At 39.5% G+C, this 24,938-nt stretch overlaps 1 protein-coding gene and 1 long non-coding RNA gene across 2 annotated transcripts in view; both read right to left on the bottom strand.

Moving 5' to 3' along the window:
• Positions 1-24,938, bottom strand: part of kiaa1671 (uncharacterized protein KIAA1671 homolog) — a 107,417-nt gene that overhangs the window by 42,315 nt on the left and 40,164 nt on the right. The window lies entirely within an intron of this gene.
• On the bottom strand, positions 23,016-24,805 carry LOC108645160. Its single transcript, XR_001923456.2, has 2 exons — positions 23,645-24,805; positions 23,016-23,416 (listed from the first exon to the last, which is right to left on the bottom strand). It is a non-coding gene; the product is annotated as an uncharacterized LOC108645160 (long non-coding RNA).

The following is a 24,938-nucleotide window of genomic DNA, read 5'->3' as shown; positions in this document are numbered from 1 at the left end:
GCTACTGTATATAGAGAATACCATCCTGACAGAGACCTATACTTACATAACCCTACGAATAAGCCCATTATTCAAAGGCCACTATTAATAGTAAATGTATATACAACACCATAACTTAATTTTTCTTTCATGTCCTTAGTTCACCCCACCTCCTTAACTGTTCTCAGGTTGTCCCCACAGGAAGAGAGACAGATTAATATGCAGCTCTGACAGATCCATCTGCGATCCTGTTCACAAATGAAATATACTGTTGTAGATACAAATGTTCGAAGAAAACACTGCTCAGATATCCAGGACTACAGGAATCCCCTTCATAAATTTTCAATATATGTTTTAAACAGAAAAGTTGCCTAACCTTAAAAAAAATAAAAAGGGTGATAACATAATAATTCTTTCATGGCTGGAAAATTGTCTGGAGCAAAATGTTGGATTAGTTTTATATTGCCTATTTCGAAGCTGCCAAATAAATGGACCTTTCCCCAGTTGTGAGTTTCTTACAACTTAATACATGGGTGCTATTTTAAGGGTGGCCATGCGTGGGCCTTTTAAGCCCATGTATGGAGGCATACTGATGGCTTGCCCAACTGATATCTGAAAGGTTATCATCCCAATTTCTAATAGGCAGGCTAAGAAATCCTGTGAACTGCCTCTCCGAGGAGATCTAACCTAACGAACATAGATCTGGTTGGGTAGGCATACATGGCCAAAATGGGGGCCAATTAGTCCATAATTCTGGTGGATTTAATCAGTACTCTTGTAGATAAAGGATTATCGGTCCTGGCAGACATTTTCCATTTGTAAGTGAACTAAAGCGCAACTCAGCGGGTTCTCTTCACTTCCTGCTGTTCCACTAATTCAGATGGACAGCCTGAAGAAACTCAATAATAGAAAGGTGGTCATACACATTTATAGCCCACAGTACGCTATTCATCTGAATGGCTGTGTGTCTGGATGGGCAGAATCAATACTAGAAAAGAATCCATGTTACTAAGCAGTGAAGTCTACCAGTTGCTCTCCACCCCCTGCTACTCAATAAGTTCTTGCATTCCAGCAACAGCCATTGACTGACACTGGGATGCTTGTAGCTGTGGTTCAATTTATCAATATGATGCTGGAAATTATTGGTCAGTAAGACATGCAGAATCACAAGCTTAAAATTGTGTTTCTAATATACTAAAGCTAACTGGAGGTCAAACAGCTATCTGCTAAGATGAGATATAGGGGTAAGGCCCCACAAGGCGAATAGGCATCCTGCGTATAAGCCTGACAATCCGTCTGTATGCTTAAAAATCCTTCTAGTTGTGCCTGCAACCAGAAGCAATGACTCCCCAGGGTGCAGGCACATGCAGGCACTTGTTGGTGGATATGGCACCTTACCCTAAAGGCTGGAGTCTGAATACACATTAAAATATTTCTTTTACTTTAATTCTGTGCAACCATATCTTTTGGGCAGGGCTCTCTTCAACTCTTGTATCGGTTATTGATTGCTTTATATGTTACTCTGCATGTCCAATGTATGAAACCCACTTATTGTACAGCGCTGCGGAATATGTTGGCGCTTTATAAATAAATGTTAATACTAATATCCAGCACTGCTTTTTTTTTCTTCTTCTTTAAAACCCTTCTGTGCAGACAAGTGTACTGGAAACAGCAGAACATTCCAGAAAGAAATTATTCAGTCAAAACTATCTCAGGGCAATAATAGAATGAGCCTGTCTGCATATCACAGACATCCCATTAAGTACAAGTTAGCAAATGGCTGTAATAAATCAGGACTGAACAACCTGTGCCCAAACCATATCTGAAAGTATAGTTGTTACATATGGATTAGCAGCATTGCCAGTTTTATCCTCATTCCCTAAAATATGCTGCATGCACAGGCTTCTAAGGAGACTCAGCAGAATGCCCCTCAGTCCCATCAGGTTACAGTTGGTCTGCAGATGACCTGTTTGTTGTTTACAATAAGATAATGGTGGGCATTGCAGAAGCAACCACCCCCTGATCGGTAGCACCTCTATATGATCTATTGCCTGGCCAAATGATACATATAACTTAAAAGTCTGCCCTTTGTGTAGTGAGCAGATTTTATATCAGTTTAATTTATCAAATGCACAGGCCACGCAAAGCATAACTCCCATTTACCACTGCCATACAAGGGTGAAATAAGCAAAGTAAGGGATTAGTTTACAAAAACAATTAGTATACACAGTTTCATGCATTATTCCTCCCCATTCTTTCACTTCAAAATACCATGCTAACTACAATCGATGCAATCTTAAAAGGGAGATTGAATCATTAACAGAGTGCTTGGCTGGTTTATTGATCTTAATGAGCCCCAGCAAAGTAAACCTTGGTGTGTTCACATGTTGAGGTGAAACATCAGTTTAATGTGGGAGAGTGCACAATAATTGTAGGGTTGTGTGTTTATTTAATAAATGCTGCCAGATTACAGAAAGCACCAGCTGCTAGGTTCAGGAAGAATTGAGTAAAAGCAATAAAAAAAAAATATTTTTGACCTTGTTACAATGAGGAAATACTTTTTTCTCCAGCAGTGACACAAGTAAACGCATCTCTCAGCTTTACATTCAGTCTGTGTTCTATATGGTTTCATAGTCTGCAGACTAGTTACTCTGCTTATTGGAAGGTGATCCCACAAGTAGCCCACAAAACATTGTATGGGCTCCTACTACCAACAAAATGATCCCATTGCCATACTGTAGAGCCATGCTGAATAAACTTAGGAAGATTTCCCTTAAACTGAATAAGTTAGCACATTGGCAAAGTCAGTTTAAGCAATAAATGTGTTTGAAAGGTTATTCTGACAGGCCAGCTGGATACAAAATGTTTTTATTGATATAATGTTAAACACTTACCAGCATGCAACACAGTAGGCCAAGAATGCTGAAAGTCATTTCTGTTTCAAAATCTGTTCAACAGCCCAACAGAAGTAACAAACAATATTTTATCATTTGTTTCATCTGCATTAGTTCATGGAAACAGAGCCTCTTCCTTGGAATTAAAACCCTTAGCCACAAAGAGTAAAGCTGGGCATGCAAAGCGCCATATGGACATGAAATCTGGAAAAAAAACAGCTAACACTAAATTTGGGGGCCCACAGTCAGGCAATTTTGAGAAAGGATATTCGCTGCCCAAAAACATTCATGGCCACATCATCCTTAGCTTTCAAGAAGGTTTAGTCAATCAGTAGAATTTGTCTGAATTTCACATTTGGTTGCTTTGCAAAGAGGGAAAATAATGGCTTGATGTGGCAATAGGGCCACATTTTACAGGTACAATAAACTGTGTGAGTTTCATACTGAAGAAAAGATCTGATCAGCTAAGCGAAGTGTGCCTAGCTACATAGGAAGCAGACTGCTACAGCCTGGTCAGCTTGCTTATGTTTTCTTAGGCCATTTGTATCTTTGAGTATGAAAAGGCCTATATAAATAAATCAGTAAAAGAAAAAAAAGTGTTGAAGCAATTTTACCTGTTGGTGCAGAATAACAATAAAGTGAATGTAACTTATTCTCTAATTCAGCAGGCTTTTCAGAAAGTAGCACTTGCAACTTAAAGAGATACTGACAGCAGAAATGAAACCTTTTTTACATCTATCATAACATTGTCTTTGCATGAGCTTTATCATTTTGCCAAAAAAGTTTTTCCTGATGCTTTTCCATTCCTTATCTGATCTCCCATGTTCTTCTATGAGGGGGCAGCCATATTTGTGCAGCAGGAGCCCATTAGCATTGAAAGCTGTAACTGACAGGTTAAGAAGGGACAGACAGGTTGGCAAAACAGTCAGGATTAGGAACTTCAAGCAACAATTACATACAAAACCAGCCCTAATAGTGAAAAAAGATTAACATGACCTATAGATAATTTTATGTAGATTCATAATTTGAAAAGTCATTTTTTCGTGTCATTATCACTTTAATAGTTATGCTGTACTGACAAAATGGACAATTTTCAGGTTATCTGTAGGTGAATCAGTCAGATCAAAAAAGAAGCTCTGCCTCACTTAGATCTAGAGTGGCCAATGACCCTATACTTGCTCCAATCAGAATTATCAGTCACTGCTTGTTTTTCTTTAAGAGTGCTAAAAAGGGGACATCTGGTCAAGAAATTTGCAGGTTTGTAGCTAACTAGACACCTAAAAATATAGCTTATGCAGCTTCAGTAACACAGACTGGGGGGCAATAACTGACCCTTGAGGCTGACCCTTGGAACAAGCATAGTATTTTTTATACCCAAAATTCCACTGGATCTTCTCATAAGTTCATGAAACCAGGACCTCCTAACAGTCTACTAAAACATTCAGCCTCACCACACACAATTACAACAAACTGCAACAAGAGGAACAGTTGGTAAACATTTGGTAAGACCAATATTTCAGTGCATAGAAAGACAAATCCTTTACAAAAACACTGCTATCTAGCAAATATGATAGTTTGCAGACAATATCTGTTGACAATCGCATAATTATATTAAGACTGGCCATACACATACAATTATTTGGAGGAGGATGAAGGGAAAGGCACAACTAAATTTCCAAACCAACTGCCCGGATGATTGTAAGCGCAGGAGTTAGACCTGTACAGATTGGCCACAAGACAAAGGTTTTTGGAAACAAGAATATTGCGGAGTTACCAGATACTTCAGGCATGGACATTACACTTAACAAATACCTAAAATGTGCCTAGTCTGATAAAGAGTTTAGGAACTTCCTAAGTTTCATGCAAGTGCAAAGTGTACAGTCTGATAAGCATAAGCATAAGAATGCTTCAACTTTGGCCAGCTATTTACTACAACCAGACCTGCAGTTTTTTAATAAAGCGGAGAGATCCCTTAAAGAAGCAACTTACTAATGCACGCCCATGTGTACAGGGATGCCACCTTTACTTTCCTTCACATTGCATGAAGTAGCCGGAAGTTTCCTCGCGAGGCAACTTCGGAAACAGGAAGGAACATGTATATTTTCCCACCAGCGATTTATATTACTATCGTTGGAAAGAAAACTAGGGAAGTTTTGTCACCCGTAGTAATGCAGACTTATCATGGGCGACAAAACATCCTGTGTGCCAGTGACTTTAGACCAGCGTAGTAGTGCAAAGTAAACAATAAAAACAAATATATGGTCGTAATGGGTCAGCCAACAATGCAAATGAGCACATATATGTTTTAGCAGTAGATGAACTTTTTTTTTTTTAAGGCCCCATTTGTAGTTTAGTAACTGTTCACTCGTCTAGGTTCCAGGTATATTTAATACAGTAAATAAGCAGACAGACTTAAATTTTACTCTAAATGGTTTTTATGTTGGCCTTATTTTCCACTGCACTGGAGCCCTCAGGAGTTCCACATTACATTTTGGGAACCACTTATCTATTATGAAAGGTACAATATCTGGTCAGTTAAAAGTATACACAGTACAACTACAATTCAAACCCATTAGTTTCTATAGCTTTGAAACCTGTTAGCAGTAAATGAGCCACTGAAATTTTAGATGCATAATGGTGTACACTCAACCGCAGGCACCAGCACTGACTTTCACCACCATCTCCATTTATGTATATCCACTAGATTCACTGCCCAACTGACATGAGCTGAACACAAACGTACACTGGCACTGTAGGGACAGTAGTATAGTGTAACAGCAACTTGGTGCAGTGACTGCTGCCATTACAAGATGCCACCAACAGGCTTTGAAAATCATGTCTAACACTGACAATTTAAGACCATTTTGGAAAAAATGAATGGGAAAACTATGCTACTAAAAGCTTCCCCATGTGACATTGCCCTAATAGTTTATCATGTGATGCATGCGGCTATTTTAAACAATATCGAGCTTGTTCCACCCTAACATTTTGTGGCTTGTTCGATGGGGAGAAAATGCCCTAAATCACCAATACATTTAATTGAAAATGAATAATTTGAAAGCTCTAAGTGCACATTCATGAGAGCCGATTATCACTCAAAAACACTCAGTGATGTGTCTTCCAAAGATAACCAACTGTCAAGAAAGGCATTTTCCCGCAATTCATTTTCAAACGGATTAAGGGGCAATTTAGAGTGTTTTCACCGTTGCCAACAAGCTACAAAATGTTGGGGTGAAAGAACCCCAACTTAAAATCAACCTGTTTACCACAGCCTTTAGTGTAAAGAAGTCACTTATGATCTGCATTTCCAGACAAATTGCCATCACAGACCCCACAGCAGTTTTGCCACTCCCAACCCAATAATTTTACTGACTGCAAAATCTAACTGACCATTTTGAGGTAACCTTGGTAACTGAATCAATTACACAAATAGATCACCACTGTCTGTGACCAAATAATTACACAAGAATAACAAATAAACTTGCAGAAACTAATCTGCCCCCATTCAAACACTGACCAATCAGCAACTTGTAAATAATCAGAATGCAGTAATCAATCAATGGGGGGTGGGGAGGGGGTGTTGGTATTGTAGTAAGTGGCTTATGATGGCTTTCTTGTTACACAAACATTCCTCCAGGAGACTTCTCTGATCACTAGATTTACAGCCTGCAAACCCCAAGCAATTTACAGTCCTTTAATGGCATTTTACCGAGAGATGACATTCAAGAAATTTCTTTTACATACTAAAAGAAACAACATCTGTAAATCTGGGAAAAAACACTTTTCTATGTAGTCATAATTTCCTGTTCAGAAGGAAGTACTCTACCATGTCATAAAAACAGGAAGTACATAATGAGAACCGTTTCACTTTAACAGCGGAGGAAATCTCTCATAATATCAGCTACATATACAGCGATGCATTTGTGGTTGTTACAGCACATTTAACACATTTATTTCATAACTTAAAAGTCAAATTAGATGTAGTGTTCAAATTCAGCTGTACTAAACAGTTTAAAAATTATCGCTTTGTGTTCCCAAAATGCAGCAATAACAGATATAAGTAAAATGTGCAACTTACAGAGTCTGCCTGGTCAGATGATGTGTGCCTTTTCCTTAAAGAGGAAAACCTCTGCTGGCTCCTGACAGAGAATCTGCGGAAGGATTCTCGGCTACGAGAGGCAAAGTGCCGAAAAGATGACGTGCGCTTGAACTGATTCCTGCTGCCCTGTTCCACACTAGTCCGTTCGTGGGTGACTGCTGTTGTAACCAAACTCAGGGCCTCCTGAAGGGACCTCCGCATTGTGCCCATCCATTGATTTACATGAGTGTGCGCCACCGTGAGTTTATCTCCAAGGTACTCCATTCCCCAAGTGGCCTCTCCTAAACAATATATACCTCCCTGACCCTCACTGACAGTTTAATAAATTCATTTGTTCACATAAATGTTGAAACAGGAGAAATCATGAAGAGAAAGGCTACTCTAATAAAAACCTGTGCTCTGCATTTAGCAAACAGATGTTACCTTGGCCCTTGGAACTCTTATCTGCAGCATTTACATTTTGGGCTTCAGCTCATGATCTCTTTTCCGAGTGTGATTTTACTGGATTTTTTGAATGATGACTTCTCTTGGCCAAATGCTCAAAGACGACAGCATGCTGATCGACAATATTTTAAGTTTGAATATCTTCAGAGAGAGAGATTTAAAGGAATATAATGCTTCTTTGCTTCTGTGGAAACCACGGCTCTTAACCCTGAACCGGGGCTTGAATTAGCATGTAAATCCAAAGCTGGGTTAGGCAGTTGAAAGCCTGAAGGGAACTGCTCAGCTCTGCTCCCTTCAAGACTGTGCTTGCAGCGTCCCTCTCGCAGCTTGCCAAGAGATTTTTCTGAATGACATCAGGTCTCTGCTGTGCACAGGGGCTGCATAACTAAGGAATGCAGCAGGGACTGATAAACCAAAGAGCCAGAGGAAAAAACACACTTCCTCCACGCCTATTGTAAAGTCCCCCAGCCACACATCTCTTCTCTCCTTTCCATTTTCAGGAATGTGTAGATATTGCCTTGCAGCAGCTGCCTTACAGGGAAGGCTGGACATTCGCTAATGCCCTGTTTGTATCAGAGGAGACACGGAAGGCAGGAAGGGGTGCCAGTACTGCTGCCCTCCATATGTCTCCTTTTCCCTTCTTGTCCTGTTTCCAGTTCTCAGTAATCCACAGCGGCCAAACAATAGGCTAGGTGAGGCAGCCGCAGAGGTCTGCCAAAGGAAAATGATTTGGGCTGGGCTGTTCTTTTTTTTTTCCCTCATGCTACAGGCAGCCACTGTCATAGCAACCAGGAGGCAGCATCTGCCTGCGAAGCTTGGGCTTGTAAGATCTATTGGAATGATTGCAGGTGGCTGGTAGTCACATGGCTCCAAGGCACTTTAACCCCTTCTCCAGAAAGCATGACAATATCTGCCCATTCAGAGAAATACAGCCCTTTCATAACTTCTGTTCATTAAAGCTAAATTGCTCAACTTTGACACACGTTGTAGTAGCCTAATTTACCAGCACAATTACTCTGGTAAAAAAAAAACTAACATTTATTTTCCTTAGTCAAGTAAAAGCTGCATAATAGATATTGAAAACCCTTACCAAAATAATTTCCACTCCCCCTAGTGCTCAATACCCAAATACAATTAGTCTCACAGCACACACAACATTTTTGGGGAAATGAAATAATATTGCATGTAATTTTTTACATTAGACTCTTAAAAACTCGCAAACACAACAAAATCTTATTAGAACCCCCAGAAACTTTTTAAAATGATACACCAAACAGCTAACAAGCCCTTCAGATTCCCTTCTATAGATCCAAACAATGTAGGCTGATTATAATCCAATTCCTCTTTACTATAATGGGAAGAAATCTGCAGGGATTCCCCACACTGCATGCATAAAGCAAAGCCATTTTAATAAATGGCAAAAGAGGTACTTGCCCAGGGCTCATCAGGATAGGGGGGGCCACTAGCACACCTAGCCCATTCAGCAAATGGAGCCAGATCTGTGTTTCAGCTCCTTTGGGATCCGATCGTTCAGCCAAGGGCCTAAACACATTTGTAAGATAATCTGGTAAAATACATTGACAATCTGCACAGTGGTATAACTATAGGGGCAGCAGAGACAGCAACAAAGTATATAGGGCTTGCTGGGATTTTATATTTAAAGCCATTGTCCCTATGGGTAGAGGGGCCATTAAAACCCACGTGGTTAAGCCCAGCATGTAATGAATCAGCCAAGGAATTACAAGTTTAAAAGTGAGTCTGTTATAAAATCATGTTTTAATGTAAAATGAAGATACAAAGTAATACCAGCCTTGTAATGTTTAACACCACCACACGACTAAATTAAGGTATGGTATTTTAAAATCACTTTCTTATCTGCTGGGAGCCATGGAAAAATCTGCAACTCATATAATCATGCATTGCAGGTTACAGGGCAATTATGTAAATTACAGTTGTAAAAGGAAAATAATTAAGGCGGGGCAATGGCAGCCAAGGACACAGACAAGGGAATAAGCAAATAAAAAGAAAAAAAAAGGCTATAAAATTAATTTACCTGATACAAGCATAAGAGTCAGGTTATCAGTACTTTATTAACGAAATGTTAAAGTTTAGGGAAGTAGTGCAGGTTCTACATCTCCCATGATAACCCCTTATGCCTCATGGGGTGGATTCTTGGCCTGTGTTTAATCCGACCCTACACTTGAATCAGCACCCTTACGTGTGTCTACACCTGTAGCTATGGTGTCGGCCCAGGTGCAGACACACAGAGCAGATTTCCATGTGAAATGCATACTCGACCCAAATCTGCAGTCCCAAAAATGGAGCAGTGTGCCTGCGCCCAGGCCAACACAAGCTGATACACTTGTATAGGTTTCCTCCAGGTACTTGGTGGGAAGGGATTTTGGGGAGATTAGTTGCCCGTGGTAGCAGAGATTTAACCACAGGTGACTAACCTCTCAATTCCAATTCATGGGTAAAATAATAACCAGTATGTGTTCCATATTTAAAGTCTAAAGACAAATAAAAAGTATGGCCCTTAAATAAAGATAACTTTAATAGATTCTGGACATAAATTAGTCCCTAGGTATCAGTTTATGGCTAGAGAGTCTTGTCATGTGTGAAGAAGTCATAAAATGGTTGCTTTTGCACGTAACAGATAAATATAAATTACTTATAAACAGGGATTATCTTTGCTTTACATCTGCGGATAACACAGCTACTACAGATGCTACTTTTCGTATAACATGCACCGAACATTTAATCTCGATAGATTTCTAAATTCTGCATTCTACCACTGGAACAGTCATCCAGAAAACAGAACCTTTCATTGGATATGTGTCCAACTGCACTTCTTTTCTTTAAGACAGTAGTGAAATATAAATAAAGTAACCGACACCAGTTTAGGGCACTGGAAGGAATGGATGGAAGTTATAAATGTTGTTGTTATACCAGGTAAAAGAAAATCTCTGCAAAATGGTATAATAACTGAAGTATACAGGCGCAATTATACCATTGAATGTGTTAAGGAGTGAAATGCCCCGGATGCTACAGAAAGTTATTTCTAGAATGCCAGTGTGTACTGTACCTATCCACCCCCTCACTATAAGAGGTATTTGTGCATTCAGATCTTGCTGCTTAGATCCAGGCTCTGCGCGCGAACACTCCCACGCACTTTATTATTTATATGCAAAGCACTATATTTAAGCCACTAGCCCTACAGGGACAGGAAACCTGGCACACAGTTCAGTTTTCTAGCAGTCAGTGTGCTGCAAAGATTACCGGTTTATATTGCTTTAGCAGGGTTCAAGATCATTCACTTATAGGCTTAATATTCAAGCTTACATGGTATATTGCTGAATATAATTTACATTTCTGGGAACAGAGCATGTTGGATCTTGGTTACCGATAATTCCCGTCTGTTAAAATAAAACCTCAGTTCCCCTTTAGAGATTGCCTAATCCTGAGAATTCGCAACACAACACAATACTTTCTAGAGTACTGTGCCAAACCGTGGCCTAACATTTTATTAAGATGCCCCACTGACACCCAATACACACCTGGTGGAGATACACATCTGTAACCACAGGAGCCGGTAGATAGGGAGACAACATACATGGCGGTGAACCTACACTGACAGATACAAGCAATAGCCCAAAGAGCAAAAGAGTTAATCAGAGTTTTATCAGATCATGCTTCTCAGGGCCAAGAATAGCTCTTGCTAATATCTCCTGCTAATGGAATTAGAATCTGGACAAGAGCAGTGTGGGGGTCTATTTAGTACAGCTACTCATTACTGTCAGTCACAGTAGGAACAGTCATCGAGATCTCACAAATGCCACCACTAGCTAATAGGTCAATCACAGGACAAGTGTGATTGATTTATAATTTATCATATAATTCACAATTGGATCTGATGCAAAATTATTACAGGTATAGGACCCGTTATCCAGAGTGCTCAGGACCAAGGGTATTCCAGATAAGGGGTATTTACGTAATTTGGATCTTCATACCTTAAGTCTACTAAAAAAATCAATAAAACATTAATTAAAACCCAATAGGATTATTTTGCATCCAGTAAGGATTCATTATATCTTAGTTAGGATCAAATACAAAGCACTGTTTTTTGTTTACAGAGAAAAAGGAAATCAATTTTAAAAATCTGAATTATTTGATTAGAATGGAGTCTGTGGGAGACAAGCTTTCCGTAATTCGGAGCTTTCTGGATATTGGGTTTCCAGATAACGGATCCCATACCTGTATACTCAAAAAATATAGGAAGTACAATGCAACTGAGCCCAAATTGATCAATGTACAAACAGGTTTATAAATATTTTTTTTACCGATACCTTGTTATCTGTTCACAATGTTTAAGGGCCATGGGCCACTGTCACTCACAGTTAATCTCGGCTAATTGGACAACTAATATCCCTAAAAATGTCCTTCCACCGGTAATAAAGAGAATCACTGGTGGAAAGGCATATGCGCTGCTTAGTTTTCTGAATTTGCAGGAAACCAAACACAAAAGCAATGGTAAGCATTAAGCCTCCTGATATTACCTACAATTTCTTATGTATTTTAGATTTATGAAAGGAGGTGGAGGCACGAATGCAGGACAAGGAGGATGATTTTCTTCCACTTTAGAGCATATATGGAAGTTTAGAGGTTAATTTTATTCCAAGGAGGCTAAGGATGTCTGGAAATGATCTCATACTTAGAGATCTGTGTTGGTATCAGTATAATGCAGCTCGCTCTCTCTATTAGTTTCATAAGCTTTTATACCACAGCTGTCAAACTGTGTGGTTGAGCCCAAGGGAGGCTGAAAGCATTGGGTGGGGTGGCAGAGGCTGACTAGCAATGAGAGAGAGGGTCTTGGTATCCTGAAGTAATTTATTAAATCTCTTGGTGATTTTGGAGCTTGCCCTGATTTTAAAGAGGTAGTTCATCTTTAGATACAGCTTTTAGTATAATGTACATAGCCTTTTGTTTAGTAATGATCCAGTTTGGTATTTCAGCAGTCATCTGGTTGCTAGGGTCTTATTTTCCATAGCATTCAGGCAGTTTTTTGAGAGTAGAATATGCATAGGAGGTGGACTGAATAGAAGATAAGTAATAAAAAGTAATAATAATCACGCCCAAACCTGGCCCTTCTCCTCCTTTCACCATTACTATTGATGGCATGACCATCAACCCTGTTAATTCTGCACGCTGCCTTGGGGTTATCTTTGACCAGTCACTCTTCTTCTCTAAAAATATTAATAACACTGCCAAAACCTGACATTTTTTCCTCCATAATATTGCCAAGATACGCCCCTTTCTTTCACAAGTAACAGCTAAAACACTAATACATGCCCTTATCCTTTCCCGCTTAGATTACTGCAATCTCCTACTAACCGGCCTCCCAGACTCCCACCTCTCTCCCCTGCAATCATTCTTAAAGGAACTGTAACACATTTTTTTTACATTCAAAATATCCCTTCTATACACTTTCATTATCAAATATATCATACAAAAATTTCAACAGCAGTAGCGTTTTTTCTTAGAAATCTTACTTTAGCACTGATTTATGGCGAGCAGGCAGCAGTTCACTCCCAAGTCTCGCACCACGCTTCCGTTCCGCTCCCCCCTCCACCCCCCTTCCTCTTCATGCAGGCACACACATCGCTCCTTCAAACAGCGATGCAGACTTATCTGGAAAGAAGAAACGGTACGTCTCTAATCCCCTCTCCTCTCCCTCTCCTCGCCCCAACTGCTAATAGCCCATAAATCACACAAAACTGACTTTGAAGAATGCAGCATTTAACTTCCGGATTAAACCGGAAGTCGCCGTATCGCCTTTTCAAGCTCTGCACAGTGCATTGGTAATGTAATTTATTTTGAAACCATGTAGAATATTGAATTTTTTTAAATGCTACATATCTTAATAAAGTATTTAGAAGGGATATGTCAAAAGTTATTTTTTTGTGTTACTGTTCCTTTAAACTCTGCTTCCAGGATCCTTCTGCTCTCTCCAAAGAGGAAACCTGTTCAGCCTCACTTAAATTCTCTTGCCTGGTTGGCTGTTAAGCAAAAAAAAAAAAAAAAGGATAGCTTACAAAATTCTTCTGCTAACATTCAAAGTCCTTCACTCCTCTGCTCCTCACTACATTTCTTCACTGGTCTGCCTGCATGTTCCTGGACGTCTCCTCCTCTCCTCTCAGAGCCTCCATCTTTTTACACCATCCACACCCACTGGGCTCTCTCATCTTAAACCTTTCTATCTTGCTGCTCCTTACCTCTGGAACTCTATCCCTGAATCCCTCCATAGGGAACACTCACCCACTCCCTAAGAAAAACTGAGCTGTTACCTTCTGGAGCACTAAAACATTATTTTGCCCAGTCCTGCGCTTAAGGGCAAATGCCCATACCTGGTGCACTCTTTCCTTCCAATTTGTGCCTGTATGTTACCCAACCACTTAAGATTGTAAGCTCTACGGGGCAGGGACCTCCTTCCTACTGTGTCTCATACCACATGGCACTTATTCCCTGTGCATTTATTGTATTTTTTTATTATAACACTTGTCCTCCCTGTGTGTAATTTTGTATTTTGTAAGATTGTACAGCGCTGCGTGCCCTTGTGGCGATCTATAAATAAAGTTATACATACATACATACATAACAATGAAGTTGTAGCCTCACAGAGCAATAGTTTTTTGCTGCCGGGTCACTAACATCCATTTGAAAGTTGGAAGAAAAGGCAGAAGGAGAAGGCAAAAAAAAAAAAACAACACAGAGACTATAAAGAAAACTTAATGAAGAACTCTTGCAAAGTTGGAATGGGATATTCCATAATATATTAAAAGTTAACTTAAAAGTGAACCACCTTTTTAAATGTTATATTTTACAAATTCTTTTACTTCCAACTGCACTAGAACAGACTTTTTGCCCTCATCCTTATTATTTTATTATGTGCTCACAAGCACTGTCTTTTGTAGCCAGTTATTTATTCTTAACATTTTATAACATATTTAACATTATATTTCCAAGTTCTCCCAGCTTCCCCAATAATCCCACAGATTAGAGCTGGGCGGTATGACCAAAAATTTATATCACGGTATTTTTCAAAATTATATAGGTGTCACGGTATTTGACGGTATTTTTTTTTTCCATGCATGATTAGGTGTAAACCCCATTTCCTAATAAATTAGAGAATAATTACTGCAGTATTGAAAATAAGAGTCAGGCAAGCGAAGGATCGGCAACAGAAAGTCGTAAGGTAAATCAGGCAGGCTTAGTTTCCCAGGCAAGGCCGCAGACAACATAGCACAGGAGGAGGCGTTTGATAGCTTTAAATACCCCCCACGCATGTGCAGAATGTGCACGCTTTGCCATTTACGTGGACAACGGGACGCGCGAGACCGGGCCGCATGGGTGAGTACCCTGACACCCCGGTATTGCGGTATCTGAAAAATTAATATAGTTTAAAAAAAAAACGCCGGTATTCGGTATTAAACGGTATATCGCCCAGCCCTACCACAGATGTAATCACCAGATGACCCTCCTGATTTGGCCCTAGGTAGCATGACTCGGGTATTATACCTGCCAAAAAGTGGCAATTCCGCAGTCAAATAAATTAATAGATTTGCCTACCACACACAACTCAGAGAAGATCGCTCCATAGTTTTCAGCAAACAGGACAACAGCCTAGGGTATCAGGTAAGCTATCAAAATCACTTGGGGGTGGGGGGAGAGCATTGTTACATTACTAGCTAATTGTGTACAGGCCCCAATACTAGCTAATTGTGTGGATGCCCCAGATTATTACTTCACCCTCCGTTCTATTGGTAATGTCAAACTAATGACATTTTTTGCCCCTGGTCTCCAGAGAAGCTACCAAACAACTTTGTAAAACATGCTCATTTTAATCTATCCCCCAAACAATTGGTATACTGGATGATTGGCTGCATACATGAATCAAGTTGGAAATACCAACATAAGGATTACATAAAAGTAAGCTTTAACAGAAAACAACTGGGAGTAGATAATGTGACCAAAATGAAGAGTTTCTTTATGGCCAAGACCACACGGTGAACTAAGTTGAACAGTGCGCCTTTATTTAAAATGGAATGGTTCACTGGTAATCTTTGCTAACACTGTGCAACTAATCAGTAATTAGCTTTGAGCAGGCATCCTTTCCAAATGTACCACTTGTTTTTACATATATGGATTACATATATTATTACATGTAATAATTACATTTAATGTCTCCCAACAAAGAAATCACACTGACAATATTGTGTGTGCTCAGAAGCTGTAGTGGAAAGTCAAACAGTACAGCTATATCTAGTTCTGAGGTTTGTATAGCCTTACTCTCATACGGTGTCTAAGCAGCCTGTCTCTACACATGGCTCAGTATTGCTCTGGCTTGTAAAACCTGCAAATTGCACCGGAACTAAAGTGCATAAATATTCTCCTCACACATCTCTGGTCCCCAAAGTTTCCTCGGAAAAAAAGACATACGTCCATTAAGTTCAACCTTAATGCCTATATATAACCTGCCTAACCGCTAGTTGATCCAGAGGAAGGCAAAAAAAACCCCATCTGAAGCTATTTGCCACAGAGGGGAAATTCCTTCCTGACAAGATGGCTATTGGACCAGTCCCTGGGTAAACTTGTACAAAGGGTTATCGCCCATAACCCTGTATTTCCTCACTTGCTAAAAAGCCATTCAACCCCTTCTTAAAGCTATCTAATATATCAGCCAGTACGACTGATTCAGGGAGAGAATCCTTTTCAAATATTGAAATGGAACCTCCCTTCTTCTAATCGGAATGAGTGCCCTTGTGTCAGTTGGAAGGACCTACTGATAAATAAACATTAGAGAGGATATTATGTGATGCCCTTATATATTATATATAGTTATTATTTCACCCCTTTAAAGTGATACTGACATAAAAAACAACGCTTCATAATATGAATGTACGTAAAAAGTTACCTATAGGTTATGTTGATTGTTTTAAACAGATACGGCTGCATTTGTAAGTAATTGTTACTTGAAGTTCCTAAACCTGACTGTTTTGCCAACCTGACTGTCCCTTCTCAACCTGTCAGTTATAGTTTCTAATGCTAACGGACTTCTGTTTCACAAATAAGGCCGTCCCCCCCTCATAGAGAGACATGGCGGATCAGATGGTTAATGTAAAAGCATTAGGCAAATACTTTTATGCCAGAATTATATATAGCGTGTAAAGTGAATAGTATGATAGATGTTAAAAAAGGTTTCATTTCTGGTGTCAGTATCTCTTTAAGCGCCTCTTCTCCAGTGTAAACAACCCTAACTAGCCCAGTCTTCCTTGATAAAGAAGACTTTCCACACCCTTTACCAGCTTAGTTACCTTTATATGCCAGTACCTGACAAAAAAGGACTATTGTGGATAGGGTAAAAGCAAGACTATATAATCATTATATATGAGCATATATCTTAGACTCTTAAATGTGAAAAAACATTAAGTGACCATGAAATCCACAAAAAATGGAAATCACTGGTTTGAATCAACCCTGATCTGCATTTCTGAAGGACTTGCCTCAACTTGTCCTTTATTTGGTACATTTTAAATTCCATTTGTGCACAGGCAAGGCGTTCCTCCAGATTCCTCTGCTCTGAGGCTGTGCATAACAGCACCCAAAGGTATAGAAAAGGACATGCAAGCAGCTCACCATTTAACCCTCCAAGAGACTAATGGAATTAAAATGTACTCCAAGCTTGGAGAATGTGTAAACTACAGGATTACTATTCACAATACACTAACTGGTACTAAGTACTAGTAAGGATTCTAGACACTGTCACATACAGACTGCACAAGGTTACTTTGCACAACCACACAAAAAGCTGTGAGTTTTCCACAACATGGCTGTATACTACAGAAGCACTACTTCCTCATGGTCCTGCTCTGCGATAGACAGTAATAAATAGCTGCTGCTGCTAATGTATTAGTTATTTTATTTTAAACTTAGTAGTGGCTAAAAGCTGCTGCTTCTGAGCAATGTATTATTATGCTTATGTGTCAAATGTGTTGACTTATTAAGCTGCTACAGAGAAACATGAGAAGGAGAAACAAACAGTCATTTTAAAAACGAACTTTGAAAAAGACAGCAACACACCAAGAGACCATAATAAGTCATTATTTGTTAACATTTTAAAAACAATGTTTGAAGTGACAGTAGATGACAAAACACTTTATTGTATTATTTTTCTAATGGCAAAAAGACATTGTATTGTGAATGTGGAATCCAAGAGGGAGAATATAAACTGGAGCATTCAAAATGATTGGGATGCTCTCTGGTGGTGTAATAAATTATAGATCCAGCACTGTCTTCCGGCTAGAAATGGGAGAGTTGAAGGAGCAGCTTATTGTTTCTTTGTTTGTATGTTTCAGATACTGTCAGTCAGTGTGGGGAGCAAAGAGCTTGTGTGCGAGTACAAAACAAGATAATATTTCAAATGGAAACTGCAAACAATGAAACAGATTCTAGTTAGGGCTCTGGCACATGGGGAGATTAGTCGCCGCAACAAATCTCCCTGTTTGCGGGCGACTAATCTCCCTGAATTGCGAGGCAATTTAGGCGATTTGCCGGAATCGCCCGTGCAGCGTGTGCCATCCCACCGGCGACTTACATTTTCGCCAGTGGGATGGCAACTTGGGGAGATTAGTCGCCCACGAACAGGGAGATTTGTCGAGGGCCCTTAGACACAAATGCACACACAATTACAGAAGAAATGCATAAACAAACCAATAAAAGGACAGTAGAAATGTAGGTGCTAGTGATGTGCGGGTCAGGAAAAACTCAACCCCCACCCAACCCTAATCCGAAAAATGTTGCCACTCTAGAACCCACACCCGACCCATAACCACATGTACCAAGTACAGACAGGAAGAGCGTACTCTACCAGTCTATTCTGCATCCAATACGAACCCGCAATGGTCACTCAAACTTCAACCCTAACCTAAGGGTATACCTGCAGGTCCCACAGGCAACCCACACATCACTAGTAGGGGCACCACCTAGACTGGACATCATATCTTACTGTACAATTAGTTTTGCAGCCAAGGGCCTCACACTTTCTGAAATCTGGTTGTACAACTTCTATGCTCGTATGTAATATCACACAAAGGCAGTCTGTTATTTAGGAGCACCTTTTGGACCCATCCAGTTCATTAATATAGTTCCCTTTCATAAAACAGCAACAGTTTCAAAGTAAGAGATGAAACAATTCCTGTTCCCCATTCAGGAAGAAATGGTGCACATTCGCAGCCTTCTCTGTGGCCAGCAACTGTTATCCAAAATTTTCCCTCAGTGTATTTAAATCAGTTATAAATGAAATAGCTCACAAAATGCATGCCTAATAGTACAGAATTCAGCAGCACAGAAGCTGAGGTGGGTTTATTCTCAATTTATGATGGTCATAGGATAGACAGGTTTCTCCCACCGATAACTGTTCTATGTATTAGATTTTTTTTGTGGGGCCAAAATATGAAATCTAGCAACTGTAGATAAAGTGGTAGATATGAATGCACTAAAGAGGCTGCCTATGACTTAAAAAAGGGTAATTTTTTCAACATTTAATTTAGCTCTAACATATGCTTCCATAAGTTAATGGCCAAGGATTACTCTAATTACTGGGTAAAGGTTACTAGTGATGTCATGGGCTGGTTCTCTTTCAATAACTATTCCCAGATATGAATCTTTGGCTTTACTGCCAACTTTTCATGGTTGTGTCTAAAGGTGGCCATACAGCAATGTTGATCTTTTGTGCGACCATTGGTCTTATGAAAGATCATTCCCACCTTCCACTGATGTCCAGGGCTGAATCGTCAGATATGGAGGTAGAAACAATAGGAATTCTACCTCCTTCTGCCAATTAAGCCCTGAATGTAGATTTTGCTCGGGCGCCATTGAAATCTTTTGACCTGGCCGATCGACGAGTCGATCGATATCCGCAGCCTTTTGCGATATTGGTCGCCTCATCGAGCTGCCATACACGTACTGAATATCGTATGAAACAAGGTTACATACCCTATTATCAGTGCGTGTATGGCCGGCCTTAAACAACCACAGATCTAAGTTTTCTGTTAAGGAAATTACATTAATGGTGATGTTTTACACAGCTTCCAGTATGGATTAAATACTCTCTCAAAATAAAAACAAAATAAAAACTACTTGTCCACAACTAATGGGAAATGGAGGAGAAACATAAGAAGTTGGAGAAAGGACTGGCAGTGCATATGCAAGCTTAATTGGACATGTATAATGCCATTGGGTACCATGAACTACACAACTCAGCCTGTAAACTAAAACTTTGATAATACAAATATTTTTAAGCAAGGGAGTTGCCTTCACCATTCAGCCTGTTAGCACAAAATACAGTAATTAGAATCTAGGAAGGGGACACAGTATTTACAGTTGCTTCTGTTCTTAGGAATTTTATTGTTCCACCCTGTCTCCAAAAAGGGAACCTTATCAGCAGTTGCAGTGCAAGGTACACCCAATTAATCTCCAGTGCCATTCTTGTACTTTCTAATATGTGAAGCAGTACAAAATTCCCCTGTGCTTGCCAATCTTCCACAGTCAATGCATGTTTACGTGTCACTGCTGCCAGCATAAAATGTAAGAAGCTTTTACTCAACTAGAAAAAGGCAAAAAAAAGTGTATCACAAGGTTAAAAGTCTGCTGTTAGCATAACTAGAGGAGAAAAAATCCCCAAAGACCTAGGCAGGAAATGCTCTATAAGCATTACAAAGACACAGTAGCACATTTTCAAATACGATGCAGCTTAAGTAACACATTATTATATGTCATTATATCAACAGCACATTTGTCATTGTGTCACAGCACTATTGGTGTCATTAATGGTGATAAAATAATTCTGGGATGTTATGGGTATATCTTATGTATCTTATGTGTTTAATGTACATTTGAGACGCAGGTTTGAGTGCAACTAAATTCATCTGCTAATTGATTTCATAAAATTCTGCTTGTTTTTATTCCTGAGTGTTGGATTGTGCTTAATGCACAAAAGATTTTTGCTTAAAACTGTCACAAATACACTTAGTTTTTGTTTATAAAAATACATAAATACCCAATATGTGCATTTTTATGCTCTCAGTAAACGTTTGTGACAGGGCAGTGCGGTGCCAAGAGAAAGGAGAGACTGAAGAAAGAGAGGGTGATCTATGCTGCTGAGAGGTCTTGGGGTATTAGTAATAAGGATTTTTTTTTTTGTTTTTGCTGGTAAGGGGTCATTAGTTTGGCTTGTTAGAGCAGTTTTAGTGGAATGTTGTGGCCTAAAGCCAGATTTTAGGTGGTCCAGCAGGTTATTATCACAGAATAATAGTGACAGTCAGTGGTATACTAAGGACTCAAGTTGTTTAGAAATGAAGGGAAGCAGAGAGATGGGACAGGTTAAAAAGGTTGGAGGGATTTTTTTTTTTCAGATTAGGGAGTGACAAGTGCATGTTTCATTTGGAAGGGAATTATAAGGTTATGGCTTAAAAGTTGTTCAGGGTTTTTGAGAGTGAATTCATGAGTGCAGTGACATAGGTTTGTTTGTTGTTTGGTTAGGCAGAGGCTGGTATAATAATACTCTCCATCTTTGGAGAGCCAAGGTTGGAGCAAAGTTGGATATTAAGTAGAACCTGGAGATTATAAAATCAACTGAGATCAGCAATGTATTCTGAAAGATGTTTATCTGGCCTTTACGAAATACTCTAGATCTGTGCAATATATGAAATTCCCGCATTCCCTTGCTCCCCCCTTTACTACTGGCTGAAGCACTGTAGCACAGAAGTACACAGGTTACCAGCATGTGTTCCCCAGATTTTTAAAATGCTTGTGAAGCCATGTTCCCCCTGAGGCTGCAACTCAAGAGATTTGACTTTGTGTACACACAGCTTGGCATTCCAATACAAACCTTCTGACCGATTTCCAGTCTGACTGGTTACCAACCAGAAAGGCTGGTTTTTAAAGAAATGAGTAATTCTGTTTGGATGCTGAAGAGAACGTTAAAGTCAAATTATATCATTCATAAATTCTCCTAAAAAAACGAAAAGGGGAACGCCACCCAAACACAAGGGTGAAGACGACACACTGAGCTACCTGTTCTCCTACTGATCTGGCTGACTACTTTGATAAAATGTAACAGTAGTCAACTGTCTTTAGCCTGCATATGCCAAACCCCAATTCCCTGCACATGTGATGTCAATAAGGAAAGGAACATCACAGTGCAATGCATTATGGGCTATGTAGTTCCTGCATGCTGTCTGTAAGCTGTGGAGAAGTTGTTAAAATTTGTAACATGATTGTTTTAGTCCCTCCTCCCCAGCCACATATTTCAAATGATGCAGAAAGAGAAGAACTGGTTGTAGTAAGATTTAGGTATTTGTTCATATATTTTGAAGCAACAGATTGCAACCATAGATATATTAGGGGTTTCTGTGTTTTGTGGGGCTCTTTAACAAAGTTTGCTTCTGAAGATGAATTTCCCTTTAAGGTTTATTTAATCATAAATGACGCACTGCACAGATTAAAGGGGCACCAGAGGGATATGCACCTTGGCTTCAAACATTTACCATAAATAATGCATTACATGGGGTAAATGTACCACCTAAAACAGCCAGTGAATTATCTGAAAGATTTACCAGGCATCTCCCATAGGTTTTGCTGTGTTGTTATTTCTTAAACTTGATCTGTTTTACAATAATGAATAAATATGTGATATAATATGGTGCCTACTATTAATTCTTTCTGAAGTCAGAGACTGACTACTCTTGTTAGTATTTTAACAAAATATAGGCGACACAGTAAATGTAATATTCAGCAGTTACAAACAATGCAGTTCCATGGTTACAGTAAAGTACTGGTATGAGTTACTGCATGATGTAGGCACAAGTTTGCCATGAAAGGACAGTTTACATTAATCCAAAGTACCTTTGCATTTCCTTGTATTGTGAAAAGCAGAAGCAGCAGCAATAAACATTATTAACATGTCAATCAAATGCCTGGGAGGACAGAAACTTGTGCAAACGAGCTGCTAATAGCAGCCAGACATTCTTCCCCAGGTACAAATGTAGCACTCTCCATAAGGCAAGAATTCCAAAGCAAACAAAATCTTTATGCGCAAAGAAATAAAGCCAGGCAATTACAACTGTTTCCTTTCTATTATAACTGACCCCTTAAACTATTCACCATTAGAGGAACTGGTTTCAAGCAATTATTGCCTTTACATAAGGTGGAACTGCCTTGTTAAAGTGACGGAATGCAGTGCGGCCAGGCATATTCTTCATTGACTAACAGCTGGTTAACATGAATTTTTTTTTTCAGATAACTGAAGCTTGTCTTTCTTTAGGAGTGAATTTGTCTGTCAGTGAGTTTGTGCCGGGCTTCCTGAAGGTGGAGATATATATACACATAGCCAATAAGCTGCACACTATACATAACGGATGATACCTGGGTGCCAGTGCCAAGAAGTACTAGACATGTAGCGAAAGTGACAGCACTCACAGGGATTTTCACGCAGGAGTCATAAAGTGAAAAAAAATGTTGAGGTTTATTCAGTCCAATATATATTTTTTTTTTCAGTTCTTTCCTAAGTAGAAAATGCATTTACCAAATGCATGACAATTCTTATATTGGGCAAAATACAGTAAAAAGAAACTTGCTGGAACTCCCTGATGCAAATAGGGTACAAGGGGCAGAAATGGAGGCACATTTAATTTTGCAGAGTTAAAGAGCTCCAGTTCAGGGGCAGACAGGTTTGGAGGAAGAGATAAACAAGGCAGTATCCTGTTTCCTGTACTGTGGCAGATCCTGTAGAAGCAATGCCTTTGTATGCAGCACTCACAGCACAGACCATCCACACCATATTACATATAAGCCATAGGAAACTCTGCAGCCCTCCAGCTGTTTTTAGCTGCCTGTAGTTGAAAGGGGTAGCAATGACTGCTATAGAACCCGATGTCTCTGCTGCCTGAATGATAACACAAATAACACCTTGCCTTAATTACTTGATCCAAAAAACATGTAACATCAGCATCTGAGGTCTCTCAGTGTCACTTACTGTACTTTAGCTCTTCTACAAACAAAAGCTGAGAATTCTATGAAACATCTATGTTTTTATATTAAATTTCCTTGTGCATGAAAAGGAAGCCCTTTAAAGTCAATGTATATATAAAGTATCTGCAAAGCAGTAACTCACCCAGACTGTCCCAAAACATTTAAAGCACCGTGAAAGGTAGTAGTAGTCCATTTTGCAGGTACTAGCTGCCACTGTTCATCCTGGGTGCCTTGTCGTCGCGAGCCCCACAGCACTAACGGCTCAGGCAAACATCAATAATTTACATGCTCCTCATCACAACAAGGGAAGCTTCCTCTTTCATCAGCAAGGTTACACGTAGAGGATTAGCCAGTCATACGAGACAACTGGCTTGTTAAAAACTTGTAAATAGAACTTTTCCGTAGTGTGTACACATTAGCCAACGTGCCCTGCAACAGCTCTGTGAGGTGAATGCATTCATATTTATATCAAGCGAGCAGAGTGGCAAGTTGTGGGGTATTACTATTTATACTTCTGGAGTAATGCTCCTATAATTTGGATAGGAAAAGACACTTGAAACATATTGATTTCATGGTGTCTCTTTCCGATGTACTGCCAGCATGCTCACATTCTAGCGACCAAAAAGCAGTTTACAGCAGTAAACAGAATAAAACAAAGGCACCCTGAGGTTAAGGCATTTAGCATCTGTATTATAGCGTATGTTGTTTCACATACAAAAGTATAACAGTCGCTGATTCAGCACCACACTGTGCCACATTTACACCCAAATAGATGTTGTCATTGTCTTTAGACATACATCCTAAAGGACTAGCAACACCTAGAAACTGAAACATCCTAAACATTTATCCTTATGTAACCCATGGTATTTTCTACACCTCATAGCAGGGAAAGCAGTAGCATCCGTGGAGCCATGCTGAGAAGCATATGACAATTTGGCCTGTATTGGTATTTTCTTTGCTTTCCAGAGACTCTCTACACCATCCACTATAAAATGCAGCAAGACTTCAAGTCTCAGAGTGTGCTATTAGGTGTTCTACTTCTTTTTTTTCTGCTTTATAGTGCATTAACGTGACCAGTTGCTGGCATCTTCAACACAAGGTGCTACAGGGTGATTTTGTACTTTCGAACCAATGTTTTCAGCTTTGTATATGTTACTTACGTACATCAGCCTCAAAAAAACATGAAAAAAGAACACTTACTGTTTGGATCTCTGTTGCATTAAATGCACTATTTTCATCGCTGCTACTTAGCAGAAGCAATAAGAATGCCCCATGCCAACTGCAGCAAAAATTCACCTGGCACAACAGGTATAATATGCAAGCGGGGCAGAGCCCCTGCATGTTTATTCAAGCAAAAACAGCAACGTGCAAAACAGCAAACTGCAAACATACCATATTTCCAGCTTATTATTTTAACTATAAAATAGTGTAATTCC

This window comes from Xenopus tropicalis, chromosome 1 (assembly GCF_000004195.4).
Source record: "Xenopus tropicalis strain Nigerian chromosome 1, UCB_Xtro_10.0, whole genome shotgun sequence".
Classification (NCBI taxonomy): domain Eukaryota; kingdom Metazoa; phylum Chordata; class Amphibia; order Anura; family Pipidae; genus Xenopus; species Xenopus tropicalis.
Note: the sequence above shows the minus strand (reverse complement) of the source record. Positions and strands in the feature narration are given on the sequence as shown.